A 12,858-nucleotide genomic window follows, 5' to 3' on the forward strand; every position below is an offset into this window, starting at 1 on the left:
GGAAGCACACCAACCTGTGAGATCATGAGGCATCAAAGGGATCAGGTATCAGACATCAAAGACCAAAACAATCATAGCATTGTGAATGAGGGAGAGTGCAGAGTGGGGACCCAGGGCCCATCTCTGGGCAATTGCACATCCCCTTGCAAAGGGGTCTCGGGGAGGAGGTGAGTTAGTCAGGGTGCAGTGTAGCAATGATGAAACATACAACTTTCCTCTAGGTCTTGAATGTTTTCTTCCCCCTCCCCCACTATCGTGATCCCAATTCTACCTTACATATCTGGCTGGACCAGAGATGTACACTGGTACACAAAGGCACTGGAAGCACAGGGAGTCCAGGACAGATGAACCCCTCAGGACCAGTGGGGAGAGTAGCGATACCGGGAGGGTGGAGGGAAGGTGAAGGAGAAAGGGGGAACAGATTACAAGGATCTACATATAAACTCCTCCCTGGGAGGTGGACAGCAGAGAGGTGAGTGAAGGGAGATGTTGGACAGTGTAAGAGATGACAAAATTATAATTTACAAATTATCAAGGGTTCATGGGGAGGGAGGAGTAGATAGGGAAGGGAAAAATAAGGAGCCAATACCAAGAGTTCAAGTAAAAAGCAAATGTTTTGAGAATGATGAGGGAAACATTGTGATAAGAGTTGTACAAGCCCCCCCAAAATGATTTAATTATTTTTAAAAAGGAAGTGAAAGAGAAGGAATTGAATAGGGACAGTACAGATAAATTTAAGTATATCGTATATTCTACTTGAGTACTACCAAGGTGCAGCCTCTGAGCAAACCCATTCTCTGAGGGCCCTGGCATGCATTTTAAAATATGCTACAATAATTCAGGTGAGAACGCCAAGGCTCTCTTTATAAGAAGCTAGGGGTTTGTATATGAGTTTTCTAACTCTCAATTAGCCAGAATTTGAGTTGATCATTTTTTGCTCATATCCACAATACTTATTAGGACAGAACGCTTTAACTTGGTACATTCATATGTGTGCATAGCAATAGAAAATATTCAAGCTAAGGACTCTTACAAGAGATCAAAATAAACCAGTCAATCAAAAAGTTATAAATGAGGTGTCACCTTTAAATGTTACTCTAACCAGTTTTACTTTTCCAGAAAATAGAGACGGGAATTTTGAATTACTATCAAAGATTCCATAAGGCATCCAAATTGACCGACTGCATATCTCCACACATATGTATCATTGGTTAGCTCCTGCAAAGCAAAATAAACATGTTAGTTAAACTCATAGCTGTTTTTTTCTGGTAGCAATTAAATTTGCAGAGTCCAAAGGACTGGCTATCCAGAGTAGAGGGATACAAAGCTCAGCTAGATGAAATACGCTACTTCCTTTCAACTAGTATGATTATAACAACGAGTTTATGAGCTACTTATTTATACCGGCACTTTTATAGGCACTGTGCAAAAAGTAATCCTCTTGGAGAGCACACATAATCACAACCAAATAATTTGGATGACTTTGAGTTATTTTAAATTTTCTTTTAAATTCTCCTCTGTCATGTTCTTTCTTCTTTTCTTGTCCTGTTTCCCTCAGACACATGGGCGGGAGATTATGAGCCGAGCGCTGTCTGGTCAGCAGACCTGTGTCTCAGTCTTATCTCCAGGATAAGCAAAGGACTTGGATGAATGCGAGCAATGGTGCAGCTCTTCCAGCCGGTTTCCAATGAACTGAAACCGAGCACATTAACTTCCCCTCAGTTGTATACTTGGATACATGTTGTTTGTGGTGTTAATGATGTTAATTCTCAGATGTCACCAAGAGGATCCTTAAAGTTAAATATCACCTTTAAGAGGTTACAGGGGAAGCAAGATTCCATTTTAAGTTCTGCAAGATTGCTTATTTTCTGGTTAAAAGTATTTTTTTTCTGCTGGTTGGCTTAAGTCTACAGCATTTATGGTACAGTGAGCAACAAGAGTCACAGAGATTAGAAGAATGATTTCTTATCTTCAGCCAGGTTCATACTAGCTTTTAGGTCACAGAACTATTTGGAAAGCTCCAAGAAACTTTTGGAAGGAACCGCTTTCAAGTTGCACAGTAACTAAAGAAAAGGCCCAAGACAATCAAAGATTGTAGCCTCTCATTCCCCTGCTGATACAGCATGAAAGAAAATTCAAAAACCAGCTCTTCATTTGTTGTTGTGTGGTGGTGGTGGTTGGAGGTCATCTAGATGGTTCCACCCACAGTGATGTTACGCACAACAGAAGGAAACACTGCTGGCCCTGAGCCATCCTCACCATTGTTCCTGTGCCCGAGCCCAGTGACGCAGCCACTCTTCTCAATCTCTTCTCAATCCTTCTCATGGAGGGGCCTTCTCTTTTGTTTCTTTACCAATGACTAACTCTTCCTGGCCAAGTATTTCTTTCTTCTTCTCCTTTCCGTCCTCTACTTCTGCTTCCTGCTCGCTTCCATCCATCTCTTCTCATGATAAAGATTTAATAAAGTTAAATATGGTTATTTATTCATTGCTTCATAGAAAGTAAAACAATACGGTAATAAGTCTTCCTGACATTGCCATCATAACATGATCTGAATTACACTCTTATTAAAATTTTACCCAAATAGTACTCTTATAGATAGGATAGATTAGAAAATCTCTTTGTTCTTCTCAATCAAAACTAATGGTAGACAATTAAATCTCCATCAAAGATATTTATAATGTAGTAGCTAGAAAAATTTTGCAGTGACCCACTGATACATTTTCAGTCTTCTCTATTCAAATAAAATACTAATAAAACCCCCAAAAAAACATAATAGAGAAGTGGAAAGAAAAATAACTTTTAGCAGGAAAATATCATAACATTTTAACAAGGATATAGAAAACTAAAGTTGGGGAAAACAGGCTGAAAACTCTAAGTCTTTGAGTTAAAACATTATTGGAGATCAAAATATATAAAAATGATCCCTCAGTTGTACACTGATGCAAACAAAGGGACAAAGATTTCCAGGTAGTAGAATTTTCTCATCTATTTTAAGACCATTTCACTCAAGACTTGAATGCTATTACTTACTCCCTAAGTATTTACTGAGAATTCTTTCAAGGTTTTCTTGTTTTACAGAGTACAATTTTGGAAATTTGTTCTGCAGCAAAGAACTATCTGCAGACCTTGAGTTTTATGTGAGACACGTGTCTCATCTTCTCCGTGTGCTCTTTCTTTTACAAATGTGTAAACCATATAATTAGAAAAAGAACTTCAAGTAGTTTAAGTCTAGACTGTAGGTAGAAGTGACTTGCAGATATATTTTTTTAAAACACAACCAGGTCATGACAAAAATTCTGTAAGACATAAGCAATGAGTATACCCAAAGAGTAATAGTTATGACAGGGTTGCAGAGTCAAGAAACTTTGGGGCATCAAGGTCCTGTCTGTGATGGTTGGAGTCTGTTGGCTTAGTGGTAACAATTTGGGTTGTTCAAATTTGCCAACCACTTCAAAGTAGAAAGACAGGATTTCCATTCCCTTAAAGATTTACAGTCTTGAAAACCCACAGTGGCAGTTCTACCCTGTCCTCTAGGGTCACTATGAGTCACCACTGACTGGATGGCAGGGAAGGAGAGACACTACTGGGTGAAGGTAAGGGTGTACCCCAACCTATCAATCATGCCACAGTCTGATGACAGTTCCTTGGGGCAGAGGGATGACCTTTTAACATGACCTGAGCAGAGCTGGGTGCTCTTGATGCTACGTCTTCAGCTGAATCTGGATCCTCCATCTGGGTTGTCAATCTCCTGCTCTGTTGCTTGCCAATTCCAGGAGTTGTCAGCTGACTTCAACCTCAAATGCATTGACCTCTGCATCCACTGGCCTGTGGTCCTCCTGATTTTCCACCCTGTTCCTATGAAACAGCTTTCACAACTATGAGTCAGGAGCTTACATCTGAACTATAAACTCAAAGTGAATTGGTCTTACCCTCTTCTATAGATTTGTGAGGCAGTTCTTGATATAAATCTCTTCCTATACACATACACATATAAGTGTCACTGGTTGGCTTCTATAGAGACCCAAACCTAACACCACCCAGAATGAGACAAGACAGTACAAGAACATCTAGACAGTCAAGAATGGGTTGTTTCGATTACTCCTCTAGGAGCATTGCTTTGCTTGGTTTTCTCCCATAAGGAGCTGTGAACCTTTTGAGATTAAGGACTTTGACATATTTATATGTGTACTCCTAAAATATACTTTATGCTTGTCAACGAGTAAACTGGTGTTCCTGTCAAAATTAAAGTAAATAATTTATTGCAAGGGGGAAATCTAGAATCAAGCAGCTAGTGCGACGATTCACCAACTACTGCAGCAAAATATAACTTTTCACAGAGTTTAAATACAGTAGTTCCAAGAACTTGCAAGGAAAATATCAAATTGGTTGGCATTTACAAAATCATGCTCTACAGACACAAGACTCCATTAATGTTGTCTCACAACCTAAAGACTTTAAATACTTTAAAAGCTTAATCTATGGATATTAGCAGAATCTGCTGAGTGAACTGTCTTCCTGGGAGCATGCTGCCGGAGAAATCGGGAAGAAGGGTGCTTACAGACTTGCTTAGGCACGCTGGAAATCTCACTGCAAAAATTGAGTCCAGCCTTCAGCTTTGGCAGATGATCATGCCCATTACCTGGCCTTTTGAGCAACGGGTTTGTTGAGTCCGTTCACATTATACTGGACAAAATATAACTCAATACACAATGAATGAGTGAATGAGGCAGGAGTCACCTCTACGTATGGCCTATCAAAACATTAAAAGGCAACAACCACAAAACAAAATAAAACATTTTACTAAACAGACACACATCTATTTATGACAAAAGCATTCTAAAGAATAAATTCCAGAAGGCTTAAAACTCAACAGTGAGGAATCTCTAACTCTTTTATTTCTAGCCCATCAACATTCAGATAGACGCAGTTGAACATGGTGAAAACCCTTTCCCAGTGGCTTCATTTATGGTGGCACAAGAATAAATGGCTGATACTTTTTAGAAATGCATGTTAAGGTACATAATTATAAAATTAAATAATGTAAGATTTGTTTTTAAAAAAAACAGAAAAAATGTATAAAGAGTAGTGAGAGGGTTAAGGTTTTGTGCCAACATGACTGACCGGATTCTTAGTGGTTGAACAGATTCTTAGTGGTTGGACTCAGCACCTGACATAACACAATGTACCAGCCAATCATCTGTAAGCTTCCCTAATGGGATAAAATTAGGGTAAAATGCTATACTCTGAGTCAGGTCACAGGCCTGATGTAGCTGCTCAGGGGTTTATATCTGGCTCATTGACTTCTGGTTCTTTAAATTTGAGTCAATAGCCTGCGATGCTGCCTGATGATCTTGGGAGTCATCAGTGCCCTAACAACTGATCTGCAGACTTTGGACTTATCATGGCTGCAGCCAAAAGCTGGTCTGATTGAAATTGAACTTATCCTCTGCAACTGATAGCTAGTGATCTTCCTGCTGATCATCAGCTCCCACATCTATGAGTCAGAAGAAGCCTCCAATTTAATATCTGACACACAGATTTTTACCTACCTGGAAATGATCATGCCTGCTTCTATAATTGTGTGAGTCTTTTCTTAATAAAAATTTTACATTCTTGCTCTCTTCCTCTCTCTTTCTCTCTCTCTCTCTCTAGCTGTATGTGTGTGTATGTGCGTGCGCACACACGCACACACGTGGGCACATGCATCATTGGTTTTGCTTCTCTAGAGAATTGAGCCTTAGATAAGAAATAAGCTATGTGTGAAAATATATTTATAAAAATATTGAATAAGTTTGATGTGTTTATATGGATTTATGACATACTTCTCTTCACTTTTGTTTATTTTTTTTTAAAAAGCAGTCTTTTAAAATTCTTTAGTGACCTCAGTAATAAACTTTGTGAATCTAATAAAACTCATTTCCTTAGTGAAACCTAGGGTGTATGTAACACAAAATTAATATTTCATCCTTGTGCATGGAATAAAGTAATGAAAGATTGACTTTTTCTAACTATAGCATATCCCAATTCAAGATAATATTTTTAAAATATTTCCCATTTTTAGCTTACTGAATGTACATAATTCATTGTCTCTTTCAGTTTTTAAAAACATGTATTTGAAATAAAAATGCATAACCATCTTCTCATTCAGTAAAATATTAGAACATTAGGTAGTGTAGTGGGTTATGTGTTGGGTTGTTCACCACAAGGCCAGGAGTTAGAATCCACCAGCTGCTCTGAGGGGGAAAGATGAGGATTTCTGCTCCTGTGAAGATTTGCAGCCTCTGAAACCCCCTATAGCTGGGCTCTTTGAATAAGAACTGACTCCATGGCAGTGAGGTTTTTAGTTTTTCTCACTGACTTTGGGCAAATATTTTAGATAAGTATGAAAGATGGTCAGGGGCAGGAACAGACAAATTTTCAAACATGAAGATACTTATCTCAGGACAAGAATTTTAAGATCAATATCTATTCCAAGGAATCGAAAGGTTAGATTGTGAATAATTTGCTCATAGGAAAAATGTGTCCAGATGCAAGTGTGTTCCTAAAAAGGGTATAATTAAACCAGTCTGCACCACTGACCCAGGTGATAGCTAACCCCTTCCTAGTCAAGCGGCCAACCTTTACATTTAAACGACTTCACATTGGTGCTGATCATATTGTCACTAACTCACTACCTTTCCTTTATTCTCTGTGTGTAGAGAGCCCTCTCTCTGATTGAATGATGGAGTAATTTGCATTTTTAAATTTTGTTCTACCCAGCTTGAGCTGTATTATTACTCAGGAAAATGGTTCTCTTTCAGTCATAATAGAGTACAAGATTTTCTTTGCTGATAAAAAAGTTCTAATTAGATGGCAGGGTTAGACTACTAGTATAGCTTCTCTCAGATGTATTGTGAATTCCTATAATATGAAATATGTAAAAATGCAAATATAAATGAAAAAATTCAAAACTTGCATATGATGCTTCAACTAAACTTTGTCATGCTTGCTTTTCACATACTAAGATGTTTGATTTTAACGAGCAATATAAATATTTATTAACAAACTTCCTTAAATATTTTCTGGGAAAAGTGAGAAAAAGCAAACACTAACAATAAGTGTTGTTCTCCAGTAAGTTACATTTGGTAAGTAGTAAGCAATTATTCCAGAGGCATAACCCTCCCCCTGCCCCCCTGTTTTAATGATTCCCAAACGATGGCGTTTTATTGCAGCACCTTTACTTATGTTTGTACAATATATGACATAATTCTCTATTAAAGGCAGATTCTAATATATACTTTATAGCTCTTTGCCTATAAGCTTTTTTCGAATGTTTTGACAGGCATAGCCCCATTTCTGGAATGCTTTTGCCCCTAGGGTCTTGTTCTCAGGCACTTTAGCAACTCCTCTGCCCTGTAGTTGGCAGGAAGAAAACACTTCCTCTCTGGAGGTGACCTCTGTCCTGCTCAGTGGATTAGATGATTACATGGTTACGGTCCATTGGCTTTGATCCTGGGATTCGAATATCCTCTTCAGCTCTACACAATCCTGCTCTGTGTTGGAGTCTGGTCCTTTGTTAATAGAAAACACCCTCACTATGGACTTGTCACAATGATTTAGTAAAGGCATATTTTACCAAAATAAGACGCCCAGTGGTATAGTTGGAACAGATCAAAAGCTATCAGCAAGCTAACAGATTGCTGTTTATGCAAAATTGGGATTCAGTCTGTTGGAAGAAGAAACTTCTGCATATACATCATGAAAATCAATGCTTCGTCATAAAACTGTGATATCTAATAGGAAGGAAAAATGTTTCTCCCAGTTGAAAGGTATGTTAGTATTAAATGAATGAATGACCCATGAAATTCATCAATCAAATACCCCAAAAGATGAAAAATAGAAATCACAGGCTCAACAATTATCGTAGGTGACTTTAATAGACAGCTCTGAGCGAGATCACAGGGAAAGAAGCTTAACAAGGAGGCTACAGATTTCAGTATTACGATTAGATGACTTGACCTGATAGATATTTTCAGAGCTCTCTACCCAGATGCAAAATAAAATCACATTAATTTCAACCCCACATGGCACCTACTTGAAGATCAACCACATGCTGGGACACAAGCATGAATCTGTAAATTCAAGCACATACAAATCCTACAGTGTTTATAACAAACTCAACAATTCAAACCTACCAGCTGCTCGACAGGAGGAAGATGAGGCTATCTGCTCCCAGGTTTACATCCTCAGAAACTCCATATAGGGTCATTATGCATTAGAATTAACTGGATGGCGATTAGTCTGAATTGGTTTTGGTATATGAGCATTGGAATAGTAAAAACACATTTAACCCACCACCCGATCCATGCAGAATCGTTTATAGGCAAATTATATATTTGGAAGTAAATAATAATTATAATAAATAATGTTAATATGTGTCCTATAAATTTTTATTGTTTTTGCCAAATTAAGTCTCAGGAAAATCTGTATAAAGGATATAATATGTAATGCAGCAATATTTCATGTGACATAAGAAAATGTTGCTTGAGTGAGAGAAACAGGGTGGAGGAAGTTAGATAGAAACAACACATCATTGGAAGCCTATATTTATTCTGGTTGTACCACTTTTTTCTTTATGGCTTTACCCTAGTAACTTAACATGTCTGATCCACAATGACCTTATTTGTAAATCCTGAGAATTGCTTGCAACACAAATAATATATGTGCAATATTATGAGAAATTAAATCAAAAGTTATAGAGGGCTTCAGTAGGATGGAAAACATTTGAAGAATTGGGTGAATGAATTTGAGGTGCTAAGTTGCTAGTCTAGACAGCCAGTGTTAAAGAGGAAACCCTCAATGAGGAGGATTGATACACTGACTGTAATAGTGAGCTCAAAAGTAGCAAACATTGTGAGAATAGCACTGGATTGAGTAGCCTTTGTTTTGATCCTATTGTACATAAGGTCTCTATGACACAACCGCACCTAACAACAAAAACAGTGTCTGCTACCTGGACTTTTGTCTTCATTTTTCAGTTAATTTGTTCTTATTTGCCAAATTAAAGGAAAAAGAATTTGGGGGAAGGCTCCTGGTTATATCATTTAGGTTGTAGGTGTGAGGGTGTGTAGAGCCTGGTACCAGACATCTGAATAAAGTAGTTTAACTTCCTCAAACATAAAGGCATGGTGGGTTGGCAGCCACATCAGCAGACAGGGCAGTGTGAACACCTCCTGAGACTCTTCCCTTCATAGTGATCTCACAGCTCACCTGTGGTGAGATAAACACTGCAGAAAGCTACACAGGGATAGGAGAGCCTCCGCGGAACAGAGCCACCCCCGTTTGGTTCACTTCCTGAAGGAGAGAAGAAAACCAGGGTAGTGCAGGAAATGTAAAATTATTTTCCTTCTGACCTTGCTTTTTATTCTTTCAGAGATGATAATAAGATAATCCATTCACATTTGTATGCCCTGTCCGTATTTATATAGACACAAACTGTGTCTGCCAATTATGTTTTGCTTAAAAGGCCAGAATGCCAAGAGCAACACATTCCCACAGATTCCTATCTTGTTAGAGATGCAGGAGCTGACACAAAAGAGCACAAAAGCTTTCAGCTTCCACTTGAGTTGGCCAGGTACTGAAGCGCTGACCATTGCAGGACGGGCCATGCTTTCCTGGGATGTTAGAACACATTTCCCAAGACTGCAAAGCAGCGTCTGTTACTCCATTCCCAGCTACATGCCAACTACTCTAGAATAGATTTCTGCCTGGGCCAGATATAATCCTTATGATTAAATTCAACTGTGCATTCCTTGTGTGATGCCCACTGCAGAGTGCTCTCAGCCAACTCTGAATGCAACTCTCTCCTGTAACGATAACATTCGTCAGTTAGCTAAATCTTGTTCACACACACATACACACTCACAGTTTCTTAGCAATTTAAGCCATTTCCCCCCCTTAATCACACCAAATTAGAGGTAGCCATCCTGTGAACTTACACCGACATCACTTTTCTTCATTGCAGGCCTTCAGGGCAGGGTTAACACAATCTCGTTCTCAAAGGAGGGCTCCCCAAGAAGAGACCAGAAAACTAAACAAAGACTTAAAGTATGCTGAGAATTCCAGGGCTGCTTCGTGTAGGTAAATAAAATCTTTAAAAACAGAAAATTATATTATACTTATCCTTGAAACATATACCTCTAGAATCACATTTTCATGGCAATGTGTTGAAAAGAACAAAAAATTGATTTTACTATGTATTAATTTGAGAATTCATATTTTCTTGTTATATGGATTCTATTTTGAACTTCATATTTCAATTTTCATTTTTTAATCAATTTGTTTTACCTAATTGGTGCCAGGCAAGGTGGAACTAAAAGTGAAAAAAAATCCTGTTCTCAAGGAGTTCCCATTTTATTTATACTAAATAATTGCTGCATATTAGACTATGATAGAAAAATGGACAGCATCCTATGGTAAATGAGAGAAGAAAATGACATTGATGAAAGTCATTGGTTACATGTTCTATTGCATTGATATAAAGAGTCCCAAACAAATTACCTCTAACAGCTCTTGAAAACGCCTCAATTGTGAACGAATCATCTCCCAAGCTGTGAAAATCAGACCTATCCAACAAACTGTATATGTGAAAAAGAGTAAGACTGAAATATATGAGAGAATAGACTATCTCAAAATTGCTTTGGTTCAAGAAGAGTTTAAGATAATTTTAGAATTGACCAGATACTGTTTGTAAGGGAGTTGAGACACCCCGTGTTTAATGGTTTGACAAGCACACTCTTGCCTTCATTCTATAAGCAAGAAATGGGGTTGTGTTAATTGATTGAGGAAGAGTCATTGTAAGAATCCTCAGGTTGAGAATGGCCAGGGAAGGTTTAGAAATTGTTTAAATATAATCATTCTTTAAACACTGCTGATTTTGGAAAAAATCACATTATTCACTAGTTCCTAAACTAAACGGGAAAATGAACAAAATGAGGGAGTTATCTATATGCTACAAAGATTACCAGTTTAATTTTATGAGTCAAGTTTCATGAATGATGTTGTGAGAGAATCTTCTAACCTTGATCATCTTGAGGGATTTATGTTTGGGTCTTTATTAAGCACTAGAGAATCAGATAGGAGTCTTTGTTAAGAATGGCCACTGGTTTATTTTCCAACCAACTAAGATCCTGTGGAAAACATTTGAACACCAGCTTGCAAATAGAAAACTTCATGTCCAATATGAGATTCTTGCTGTTCGGTTTGAATCATCTCTGTCTGATAGTTTTAGTAATATCTCTAGCTTAAACTGTGTTTATTTTACAGATCACTATGTTATTCCTTTTGGGGATAGATTTGAATGTATAACAGAACAGATGGAAAGTTAGTATCTCTTTCTCTCTCTCTCACCACACACATGCGCGCATGCACACATGTTTTCTAATCTTTTTAAACCTATTCTAAAATAAAATTATAAATCAAAGAGTATATATTATGTCATGTGGAAAAAAGAGGAGAAAAGTGCTCATTTTAACTAGCCAACCTCCCAATGATAGGCCCAAATGTTTGGAATGGCTTCAAAGTGCCCCCTGCATCCTCTGAGAAAAGCCTGGCAGCTCCAAAGAGGCCGGCGGTAATGGGGATAAAGACTGCCAAATGTGCAGTGTGCCGATGCCAGCAGAAGTGAGCTGGCAGAAAGATCAGCCAGCAAGCTGACAGTGCCAAGATAATAAAGGCCAGTGTGGCAGGAGGTGGGGCTGGTTTCCAAACAATCAGGATTATCTTAAATGATTTGCTGTAGTGTTCGCCTCAGTCTTGCTATTTGAGGTTGTACATGGATTGTTTCAACTCCACATCCATCATTTCCTCTGCTTGGTGGAGGAGCGGGGAAGAGGGATTAAACCAAAGGATGTAAAGCAACTTATTTCCAAATAGGGTGGGGACAGACATTGACAAGATAGTAAGACAAACTTCTGACTACAAAGAATAGATCCCAATGGAAATGTTTTGGCTGCTCTGAAGTCTAGCAACTAGTAAGGGGCCATAGGCAACTTGTCTATTTATTCCTGTCAATTTCTTCTTTCCTCATCCTTTTCTTTCTGTTCCCAACCATTTTTTCATTAAGTTGGTCTGACGGAACAGTCTTTGGGTTGACAGTGGCCAGATAAGATATAAAAATGCACTGGTGAGAATGAGGGGGGCTGGAGTGGAGACCCAAAGCCCATCTATGGACAATGGAACATGCCCCCACAGAGGAGTCATAGGCAGGGGTGAGTCAATCAGGGTGCAGTAGAGCACTAATGGGTCACGCAATATACCTTTGATCCCTCCTCACACCCACCTATCCTGACCTCAGTGCCGCTTCCCAATCTAGACTAGACAGGAGCATGTACATAGGTATAGGCAAGAGATAAAACTCACAACACATGAGACCCAGGCACAGGAATGGCAATCGAGATAATAAAAGGGGAGGGGGAAGGTGAGAAGAGGTGGGGAGGGAGGGGGGACTGATTGCAATGAATGGCACATAACCACACACCCCATCCAGGGGAAGAACAACAGGAACCAGAGGGGAAGGGAGACAGCAGTTGTTGTGAGATTTGAAAATAATTAACAATCTAAAATCTATCAAGGGAACATGATGGTTGGGGTGGGTGGGGAGAGGAGGGAGGGAAAAAAGGAGGAGCTGACCCCAAGGACTCAATGGAAAGTAAATGTCTACAAAAGAGCGATGGAATATATGTACTAATATGCTGGATACAACTGATGTATGCATTGTAACAAGAGTTGTAAGGGCCCCCAATAAAAAGAGTTTAAAGATATATCTTATCATAGTAGTGATGGGTGTCATGGTACTGGCTATCATTAACCAAGCAG

This window comes from Tenrec ecaudatus, chromosome 2 (genome assembly GCF_050624435.1).
Source record: "Tenrec ecaudatus isolate mTenEca1 chromosome 2, mTenEca1.hap1, whole genome shotgun sequence".
Classification (NCBI taxonomy): domain Eukaryota; kingdom Metazoa; phylum Chordata; class Mammalia; order Afrosoricida; family Tenrecidae; genus Tenrec; species Tenrec ecaudatus.